The 11,779-nt window shown below is 43.3% G+C and overlaps 1 protein-coding gene across 2 annotated transcripts in view; it reads right to left on the reverse strand.

The window, feature by feature from the left end:
- ap1g1 (adaptor related protein complex 1 subunit gamma 1) overlaps window positions 1–10,809 on the reverse strand; it is a 140,495-nt gene extending 129,686 nt beyond the window's left edge. For both annotated transcript variants that reach the window (XM_033035631.1, XM_033035630.1), the window contains exon 1: window positions 10,725–10,809. The gene's annotated coding sequence lies outside the window, so the exon portion shown is untranslated. The remainder of the gene's footprint in view (window positions 1–10,724) is intronic.
- Between the last annotated feature and the right edge of the window lie 970 nt (window positions 10,810–11,779).

The raw sequence follows: 11,779 nt of genomic DNA on the forward strand, positions 1-11,779 counted from the left end.
CTGGAAGTGGGACAAATTTTTTTTACAGTCAAATTTTACATTTATCAAGCCAATCAACCTACAAACACGTACGTCGTTGGAATGTGGGAGGAAATCGAAGATCTCGGAGAACTTGTGCGAAGGGCCTGTTTCCAAGCTGTATCTTTAAATTAAACTAAAAACACTAAAACCAGAGGGAGTCTAAAGAAGGGTCTCTACACGAAACATCACCCAATTTCTTCTATCCAGAGATGTTGGCTGCTCCATGGAGTTCCCCCGCACTATTAGAGCATGGAATAGTCTTCACCCTACCATAGTTACCCAACCAGACACAACTAAATTTAAGGTAGCTCTTTTCCCCTCCCAACAGAATATGTAAACATAATACAGAACAGGAGGTAAAGGTTCAGTGTGTGTATGTATATGTATGTTATGTATGCGACCGGACAACAATGGAGGCCAGATCTCACACAATGCAAAGGGAGAAAGAAAGTGCCCGGCGCCGACCAGTTGTCGTGGCAGTGCGCATGTGCAGGGCGGCCGATGATGTGCTGGCCGTGGTTGTGCGCATGTGCAGGGGGAGGATGTGCTGGCCGTGGCAGTGCGCATGTGCAAGGCGGCCGGCCGTGCCGGCGGATGAGAAGCGGCCGAGAGTGGAGAACCTGCGGCCCGGACACGGATACCGATGAAGGGCGGAGACTGAGAGTGACAGAGAGAGAGAGAGATAGAGAGGGGGACACACTCAGAGTTGAACGGCAGGTGTCCCAGGTGCTTGCCAAGCCGGGCAAAATTACACGACTTTTAGGTTGCCCGGCAGGACGTTAGGTGGACATTGGCACCCGGGCAACCATTAATTTTGAGCCCCGAGAGACTGAACAGGCTAGAATTGTATTCATTGGGCACTGGAGGTAACCTTAAAGAGGTGTATAAAATGATGAGTGGAATAGATCGTATCCGCCTCCACCACCACCCCTGGTAATGCATCCAAGCCCCTCTACTCTGGGAAAAAAAAACTTGCCCCGCACATCTCCATTAAACTTACCCCCCTTACCTTATAGCTATGCTGTCTAGTGTTGGACTCTTCCACCCGGGGTAAAATTTTTTGACTGTCTACCCTATCCATGCCTCATAATTTTATATATAGTAAATCCTCGTATAATGGCCCATAGTAGGTGGTGTCTGTTATTGCCTATTGTCCACTATAACCATGGAAGGTATTATCACTGCATAAGCAGTAGAAACAAACAACTACAGTTGCTAGTTAATATACAAAAGGACACAGTGCTGGAGTAACTCAGCGGGTCACATCTGGAGAACATGGATAGGTGACATTGAGGCTCTACTTCAGACTCTAGGTCTGGAACTGAGCCTGGAATCCAGGCGAGTTGGTGGCCAGAGGAGAGGATCGGCAGAGTCAATGGTCACGGCCCACAAGTGAACAGAGTGCATGTAAGGATCAGCAGTGGCAATGGCAGGAACAGTCTGAAAGCAGCCAAGGAAGATGCATAAGCCAGCAGAAGGTCTATCCGGATAGGTGATGCAAGCTGGTGGCGGCGTGGGGGCAGCTTGCGTTCTAGCGGTGGCGTAGGAAACCGGTGCTCCATGTGGCGGGGAAGGCAGCCCCCAAACCCCGACAGTCCTTTCAGGTTAGGCAGAGGTTCACTTGCACCTCCTCCAACCTCATCTGCCATATCCATTGTTCAAGATGTGGACTCGTACATCAGCGAGACCAAACACAGACTAGGCAATCGTTTCGAGGAGCACCTTCGCTCAGCCTGCCTAAACCAACCCAATCTCCCGGTTGCTGGACACTAATTGTCCTTCCCATTCCTACTCAGAGCTTTCTGTCCTCGGTCTCCTCCATTGTCAGAGTGAGGCTAAATGCAAATTGGAGGAACAGCATCTCATATTTTGCTTGGGCAGCTTGCTTGGTATATTGATTTATCTCAGTTCAGATAGCCCCGACATTCCCTCTCTATCTTTATCCCTTCCCCACCCAAGTCGCACTAGCTACTAATTTTCACCCTACAAACAGCTTACAAAGGCCTGTTTCCTTGATCATCGTTAATTTTTTGCATATCAATAGGTGCAGGAGTAGGCCATTTGGCCCTTTGAGCCAACACCGCCATTCAATGTGATCATGGCTGATCATCCCCAATCAGTACCCCGTTCCTGCCTTCTCCCCATATCCCCTGACTGTGCTATTTTTAAGAGCCCTATCTAGCTCTCTCCTGAAAGCATGCAGAGAACCTGCCTCCACCACCCTCTGATGCAGAGAATTCCACTCACCACTCTCTGTGGGGAAAAAGTGTTTCCTCGTCTCCGTTCTAAATGGCTTACTACTTATTCTTAAACTGTGGCCCCTGGTTCTGGTCTCCCCCCAACATCGGGAACACGTTTCCTGCCTCCAGCGTGCCCAAGCCCTTAACAATCTTATATGTTTCAATGAGTGTCCCTCTCATCCTTCTAAACTCCAGAGTGTACAAGCACAGCTGCTCCATTCTCTCAACATATGACAGTCCTGCCATCCCGGGAATTAAACTTGTAAACCTACGCTGCACTCCCTCAATAGCAAGAATGTCCTTCTTCAAATTAGGGGACCAAAACTGCACACAATACTCCAGGTGTGTTCTGTACAACTGCAGAAGGACCTCTTTGCTCCTACATCCAATTCCTCTTGTTATAAAGGCCAACATACCATTTGCTTTCTTCACTGCCTGCTGTACCTGCATGCTTACTTTCATATCTTTCATTCATTGTTTTTTATCTCTCCATATCACCGTCTATATCACTCGTTTCCCTTATCCCTAACAAGTCTGAAGGATCTCGACATGAAACGTCACCCATTCCTTCTCTCCAGAGATGCTGCCTGTCCTGCTGAGTTACTTCAGCTTTTTGTGTCTATGTTCGTTTTAAACCAGCATCTGCAGTTCTTTCTTACACAATGCTGTTAAGAGCCTTGCCATTAACTATATACTTTCCCCATACATTCAACCTCCCAAATTGCAACACCTTCCCACTTCCTCGGGTTAAACTCCATCTTCAATTTCTACACCCATTTCTACAACTGATCTCTATCCTGCTGCATCTTCTGACAGCCCTACTCACTGTCTGCAACTCCTCCAATTTATGATGGCATCAGTAACCTTACTTACCAACACATCTACATTTACATCCAAGTCATTTATATGTATCACAAACAGCATAGATCCCTGCTGAACTCCACTGGTCAGAGACCTCCAACCAGAAGGGGAAGTACAACGGGATCTGGGGGTTCTTATTCATCAGTCAATGAAAGTAAGCATGCAGGTACAGCAGGCAGTGAAGAAAGCAAATGGCATGTTGGCCTTCATAACAAGAGGAGTTGAGTATAGGAGCAAAGAGGTCCTTCTGCAGTTGTACAGGGCCATAGTGAGACCACACCTGGAATATTGTGTGCAGTTTTGGTCCCCAAATTTGAGGAAGGACATTCTTGATATTGAGGGAGTGCAGCGTAAGTTCACAAGGTTAATTCCCAGGATGGTGGGACTGTCATATGTTGATAGAATGGAGCGTCTGGGCTTGTAGACACTGGAATTTATAAGGATGAGAGGCAATCTTATTGAAACATATAAGATTATTATGGGATTGGACAAGCTAGAGGTAAGAAACATGTTCCCGATGCTGGGGGAGTCCAGAACCAGGAGGCATAGTTTAAGAATAAGGGATAGGCAGACCTTCCAAGTTTTGTCAGAGCATTTCAGTATTCTAGTACCTGAAAATCAGTATTTTGCTGAGGAAATCAGTATTTTCACGCGGTTCCATTTTGCTGAAAATGTTTTTATTTTTTATGTGCAGTCATACCCATGTAAGAGTACAAGAATGCATAACTTTACTACCAATTGACACGTCTTCTACGCACCTTACTTGACAGTGCATTCATTGCCATCTCTTTGTATACTGCTGTTTAAACGGCTGCTTCCCACTTTTCGCACCATGTGATGATATAGAAGCCATTTTGGAAGCCTCTCTCTCCCCCTCCCTTTCTCTTCCCCCTCTCTCCTTTTTTTCTCCCTGCCTCCCTCCCTCCCCCTTGAGCCCACCAACCGTTCTGTAAAATTAAGGCCAGTCCCAATGTAACACAATCCCACTAGTAACCTTTCACCAGTATGCTTATCCAGAATTCTATCACTGCCTGAAAAATAATCAAAGGCTCAAAGAGAATTCCAAAGACTCATTGTTATACGAGAATTTTCCTGAAGTCTGTGACCCATAGCACTATGTGTGAAGCCCATAGCGCTATGTTTAAAGCCCATAGAGCTCTAGCCGGTAGCGCTATACTTAGAACCAACAGCGTGCAGCCGACAGCTGTCCTTTTAAATTCCCACGCGTTAAACTGAGAGCGCTCTGTTTAAACCTGGAGCTGGACAGGCAGCAACTCTGGAGGGAAGGAATGGGTGACGTTTCTAGTCGAGACCCTTCTTCAGACTGAACTGAACTCCGTATTTAAAATCCGTATTTAACAACACCAAATCATACATCAGCATTCTTATCGCATTTCCATACAAAATACAGAAAATCCGTACTACTTGGCAGCTCTGGGTAGGCTATTTAGAACGGAGATGAGGAAAAACTTTTTCACCCAAAGAGTTGTGAATCTGTGGAATTCTCTGCCTCAGAAGGCAGTAGAGGCCAATTCTCTGGATGCTTTCAAGACAGAGTTAGATAGCTCTTAAAGATAGCAGAGTCTAGGGATATGGATAGAAGGCTGGAACAGGGTACTGATTGTGGATGAGCGGCCATGATCACAGTGAATGGTGGTGCTGGCTCGATGGGCCGAATTGCCTACTCCTGCCCCCATTGTCTATTATCACCTCTTTTGGATGTCAGAAAATACTGGATATTGTTGTCTATGACCTGTCATTCTGTTTTTCTGGCTACTAATTCCTTCCAACAATACTTTGGGCTGTATCATGAGCTATAATACAAATACCTTGATACATTGCACTCCAAGTCGACATTTAAGAGCAGGTGTCTTTTAAACGTTATTGTACTTGTCTCAATTTTTGCACGAGCAGCGTATTCCATAAAATCTCCTGCACTATTTAGCTTTTAACAATCTTCCGCAATATTTAGCAACAAACTGATCATTCTTGATAACTATGCCAGGTGGAAAGGTTAGCAAAAATGTTTTTCATATTAAAGACTCAGTATTCCAGTCGTGATTTAATAGCATATAGAAACATAGAAAATAGGTGGAGTAGGCCATTCGGCCCTTCGAGCCTGCACCGTATGATCATGGCTGATCATCCAACTCAGTATCCCATCCCTGCCTTCTCTCCATACCCCCTGATCCCTTTAGCCACAAGGGCCACATCTAACTCCCTCTTAAATATAGCCAATGAACTGGCCTCAACTACCTTCTGTGGCAGAGATTCCACAGATTCACCACTCTCTGTGTAAAAAATGATTTTCTCATCTCGGTCCTAAAAGACTTCCCTCTTATCCTTAAACTATGACCCCCTAGTTCTGGACTTCCCCAACATCGGGAATAATCTTCCTGCATCTAGCCTGTCCAACCCCTTAAGAATTTTGTAAGTTTCTACAAGATCCCCCCTCAATCTTCTGAATTCTAGCATGTAAAAGCCAAGTCTATCCAGTCTTTCTTCATATGAAAGTCCTGCCATCCCAGGAATCAGTCTGGTGAACCTTCTCTGTACTCCCTCTATGGCAAGAATGTCTTTCCTCAGATTGGGAGACCAAAACTGTATGCAATACTCCAGGTGTGGTCTCACCAAGACCCTGTACAACTGCAGTAGAACCTCCCAGCTCTTATACTCAAATCCTTGTTGGTGACAACAAAATAAGTTAATGAGCCATTACTACATCAATATGACTCGTCAATTTATTGGGATAGGTTCAAAATGAGTGGGATCACTACAAAAAGATTGAGAACCAAATCAATCCTATCAAGTTATTTAATCAAATTATTCCATGTACTGTGCTGAGATTTGTGCACATTCGCCCACTATTACAAAATATTCTTTGCAGCCACTCAAACTCTGCCCTTCTAATTAGGATTTATCAACACATAGACCTTTACCATAATCTAAATGACAAATCACAGAAATGGAGAGAGAAAACCGAGTAAAGTACAGAGCGAATGTAGTGTTCTGGTACATAATTCGCAAAAGGTTAGCAAGCAAGCCTAACTAGTTAGGGTAAATAGCATTTTAACATTCATTGCAACACAAGTGTAATTGCCTAGGGTGTTGGCATCCCGGAATACAGTCTACAGTTTTGGTCTTATCCAAAAGATATGGTAACATTGGAGGCTGTAAAGTAGAGATTCTCCATTTTAGTTCCTGGATACGAGTGTTGTCCTAGCCTGTATTTTGTGAAGTTTAGAAGAATGAGGCGTGATCTTATTCAAACATGCAAGATTCTAGAGGAATTAACAGGGTTGGGATGTTTTCACAAGTGGAACAGGCTTGAACAAGGGGATATAATTACAAGATATGGAACCGATCATTTATAACCAGGGTATATCGAAATTATGTCTCCCAGAGGCTGGTGAATCTCTGGAATTTTCTGCTTTGGCAGATAATGACAAATATTTTAAAAGTAGGTAGATAAATATTTGAGAGATCAAGGAAGAGGGGTATGAAGAAATGGAGCAAACAAGGAATCTGCAAACGAGGAGTCAGCAAAGATCTGCCATAATTGTATTAAATGGTGGGGCAAGCATGATGACTGGTGGCCTATTCCTATTTTATTATTTCTCATGTGCTCCAAGTGTACTTTGAGAACCGAAACAGCGCCTATTCCTTTGCTCCATAGATGCTGCCTCACCCGCTGAGATTCTCCAGCATTTTTGTCTACCTTTGAAATTTATCGGTGTTCTTTGTCGAAAGACAACCAACTTGCATTTTTATAGCACCTTTAATCTCTTATAGAATCAATTAATCGATCATGTGCAGACAAAAGAAGCTGGAGTTTGAAAAAGGGACGTGTTAAAATTACCACAAAATGTCATATTATGTGGTTTTATGCAGTGCAAGGCTAACATGGTTTACAAATACTAGACTTGGTATTTATGAGAAACATGTTCAGCACAACAGTTGCAGTTTATTTCTTTTTGGGAACTTGTCTTTTTGATTTTGGGAGGAGCCTACAATCTGGGCAAAACCATTTTTTTTGCTAGATTAGATGCATACCTCAACAATTGAACGGATGCTGGGACAGCAGACGGGCCCGCTGCACTGGAAGCTATAGTTAGTGTTTACCTGCAGTTCACCGCTTGTACTCCAGAAGGCGTTGCGTGGCAACAGTACGGGACACGACTGCCGTGCAACCTCCCTATAGATGAGGAACTGGGAGATTCCTCCCTATAGATGAGGTTGGAGGAGTTTTTCCACAACCATCTTCACTTTCAACAGATCCATCCACTTACATATCATCAGCAAACTTGCCATGTACATTCTCACCCAAATCATTGATATAAATGACAAACAGTAACGGGCCCAGCACCAAACCCTGGTACACACCACCAGTCACAGGCCTCCAGTCCGAGAAGCAACCTTCCATCTCTGCTTCTTTCCAAGCCAATTTGATATCCATTCACTCCTTGGATCCCATGCGATCTAACCTTCAGGAGCTGTAGCCATTTTGTTACGTTACAGCCTTATTCTAAAATGGATTAAATTAATTTTTTTTACCATTAATCTATACACAACACCCCATAACAAAAAAAGCAAAAACAGGTGTTAAGACATTTTTGCAAAGTAATTAAAAATAAATTACTATCACATTTACATAAGTATTCAGACCCTGTACTCAAGTATTCTTGGGTATGACGCTACAAGCTGCGCACACCTGTATTTGGGTAATTTCTCCCATTCTTCTCTGCAGATCCTCTCATTCTGTCAGGTTGGATGGGGAGCATCGATGCACAGCTATTTTCAGGTCCCTCCAGAGATGTTAGATTGGGTTCAAGTCCAGGCTCTGGCTGGGCCACTCAAGGACATTCACAGACTTGTCACGAAGCCACTCCTGCTTTGTCTTGGCTGTGTGCTTAGGGTCGTTGTCATGTTGGAAGGTGAACCTCCATGTTCTGAGGTCCTAAATGTTCTGGAGCAGGTTTTCATCAAGGATCTCTCTCTGTACTTTGCTCCGTTCATCTTTCCCTCAATCCTGACTGATCTCCCAGTTCCTGCTGCTGAAAAACATCCCCACAGCATGATACTGCCACCACTATTCTTCTCCGTAGGTATGGTATTGGCCAGGTCGATGAGCAGTGCCTGGTTTCCTCCAGACGTGACACTTGGCATTCAGGCCAAAGAGTTCAATCTTGGTTTCATCAGACCGGAGAATCTTGTTTAGGTACCTTTTGGCAAACTCCAAGCAGGCTGTCATGTGCCTTTTACTGAGGAGTGGCTTCCGTCTGGCCACACTACCATAAAGGCCTGATTGGTGGAGTGCTGCAGATATAGTTGTCCATCTGGAAGGTTCTCCCATCTCCACAGAGGAACTCTGTCAGAGTGACCATCGGGTTCTTGGTCACCTCCCTGACCAAGGCCTTTCTCTCCTGATTGCTCAGTTCTATGAAGAGTCCTGGTGGTTTAAAAGTTCTTCCATTTAAGAATGACGGAGACCACTGTGCTCTTCAGGACCTGCAATGCTGCAGAAATTATTTTATACCCTTCCCCAGATCTGCGTCTCGACACAATCCTGTCTCGGAGGTCTACAGACAATTCCTTTGTCTTCATGGCTTGGTTTTTGCTCTGACATGCACTGTCAACTGTGGAACCTTATATAGACAGGTGTGGGCCTTTCCAAATCATCCACAATCAATTTCATTTACCACTGGTAGACTCCAATCAAGTTGTAGAAACAACTTCAAGGATAATCAATGGAAACAGGATGCACCGAAGCTCAATTTTGAGTTTCATAGCAAAGGCTCTGAATACTTATGTAAATGTGATATTTCTGTTTTTTATTTTCAATTATTTTGCAAAAATTTCTAAACACCTTTTTTCACTTTTATATTATGACGCATTGTGTGTAGATTGATGATAAAAAAAAATGAATTTAATCCATTTTAGAATAAGGTTGTAACGTAACAAAATGTGGAAAAAGTGAAGGGGTCTGAATACTTTCTGAATGCACTGTACATCTATAGCTCTGCCCATATCAATCTTTTTGGTCACGTCTTCAAAAAACTCATATTTGTGAGACACAACCTCCCACATACAAAACCCTGCTGACTATCCCTAATCAGCCCTTGTCCGTCTAGATGCCTGTGTAGCCTATCCCTCCGAATACTCTCTAGTAACTTTCTAAATATAAACTAATTTCAGTAAATAAGAAAAATTACTTATCTTCTACTTTTATAAAGATGTCTTTTGGACTCTCTAACCTGCATATTATTCAAATCAATCCAGCAGCAACCAGGTCAATAGATTGTTCCAATATCTAAAATAACATATCAATAGTGAAATACAAAGTAATAATAAATTCACAGGTTCCCTACAAGTAACTGTGACTTCTGAATTAGCACACATGGAGTGTTCACTTATAAAATTGTGACTGCCAGTAAATATTTAATAATTGGAATAAGAACCAAGCTGAATTCAATTAACTGAATACAAACTGGGGAAGTTAACAGATGTACAGAAACAATTCATAACTTAACATTGCTAATTTGTAACAAAATTGGTGTATTACAACGAAGAATGTAGTTTAAAGTCAATCTAACCTATCTGACAATACTTCATACATTCATTCTTTTTTTTTTTTATATAGATAAATTTGATAAAGATAGTATTAAATACAGGTTTACTGTTAGCAATGGTGTAATGGCTTATACTTGCCATATTATCATCTAGTTAGCCCCACACCACAATTTCATAGCTTTAAATTATTTATTGATCCAAAATGTGGAGCCAGTGTGCTACACTTCAGAATAACTATAAATCTCACTATGATAGTCAACTAAAAGCTTTGGTATTACTATCGCAATAGTTTATAATCTTCACTTGACTCATAGAACCGCCAGCATTTCATTGAGTTCAAACATCTTCTTCCAAAATCATAATGCGATAATCTTTTAGTAATTTGTTGCAAGTCAAAAATATCCAAATCTGATATCTCTGACTATACCGTTAAAACTTACTGAACAAAACTGCAAACATAGGTTACAATAAAAGATCTTCCAAAATAATTAGATCATCTTGATAATCCTCTCTGATATTCTCTAAAACCACTCACTCTGGGCATACCATTTTCAGAAAAATACAACCAAGTGGGACTCCGATAGCGTAAACATTTCAGATGTTAAACCACTCTAGAATTATCCTTGAAGGACAAATATCGCACTGCGAAGAAGTTGTGCGATACTACCTGGAGATCCATGTTTTTTGTTCAGAATGCGGCTGAAAGCAAAGATCTTATATATAGGATCTTTGGTTGAAAGCATTCACATTTGGGAAAGGGGCAGGGAAACCGATCGAGCTGCAGAAATAAACAAATCGAGTGGCAGCAGCAGCAGCAACAACACAACAGCAACGGCGACAGCAATAGCAGCAGCAGCAGCAGCAGCAGCAGGCCCTCGCTGAGTCGCTGCCCTACCCGGCCTCTCAGTAAGGAAACGCTTCAACACCAAGGCAGGGTAAGTATCGTGGTGAGTTCGATCACAACATTGAACCCGTTTCAGGGAAGCCTAACGGGCGGTTAATTCTGGGGTGAAGGGGTGACGGGCCACCTACCAGCCGGAGCGATCGTAGAGCGGCTGCTCCTCGAACAGGGGAACCCGGCGCCCGCAGCTCACATTCAAAATGGCGGCCTCCAGCCTCACCACTCCACCGGAAGCGGAGAACTACGCTGACTTTCTTTCCGGAAAATAGTCCTTAGGGAAAATCTCACGAAGACTGCAGATTAATTCCAATAACCTCGGAAGAGCAAAACTATTAAGCGATTAAACAACAATTATGTTATTTGTTTTGGCGGAGAGTTGAATGAGTTCGCTTCATATGGAGGATCGGAGTATTTTTAAGCGTGGATGTGATCTAAATAGGAAAGGAGTGCTGCGGACCTACTCGTGGCAATCATTGATGACGTCCCAGGGGCGAGTCACAGCGTGGTCACGTGGCTCGAGGTGACGGTAGTTCGGCTGAAGGTCAAAAGCTTTCCCAGTTTCCTGTTTCTTGCTGCAATTCATTATGGTTTAAAAAAAATGTATAGTTACAATAATTAGCATTGATTTTTTTTTATTATTTAAGCACAGTCGTTGAAAATTGTCTTTACATTTACAACCTATTACGATGAATAGATTATTAGCAATTAATATTTCTAATTCTCCTGTTTTCTAACTATTCAAGAGAGAGAGAGTCAAGAGTGTTTATTGTCATACTAAGTGGGACCCGTTGGGTCCCATGTTCACACGGGAGGGCTGGTACCCCAACGCAATATTCCACCTCTCCACCAATTCCAATATTGGTGGGGTGGTGATGGGGGGGGGTGTTCTGGAGCGCTAGTATGGGTGTTGTGGGCCGAAGGAACTGGTTTCCAGAGGACTAGTATGCACACTGTGGGCCGAATGGATTCTTGGGCTGGCAGCTCAGTTATTCATGGCTGACAATAAACAATAGGTGCAGGAGTAGGCCATTGGCCCTTCGAGCCAGCACCGCCATTCCTTGTGATCATTGCAGATCATCCCTAATCAGTACCCCTTTCCTGCCTTCTCCCCATATCCCCTGACTCCGCTATCTTTAAGAGCCCTATCTAGCTCTCTCTTGAAAGTATCCAGAGAACCGGCCTCCAC

The sequence above is a fragment of the Amblyraja radiata genome, chromosome 17 (genome assembly GCF_010909765.2).
Source record: "Amblyraja radiata isolate CabotCenter1 chromosome 17, sAmbRad1.1.pri, whole genome shotgun sequence".
NCBI classification, from domain to species: Eukaryota; Metazoa; Chordata; class Chondrichthyes; order Rajiformes; family Rajidae; genus Amblyraja; species Amblyraja radiata.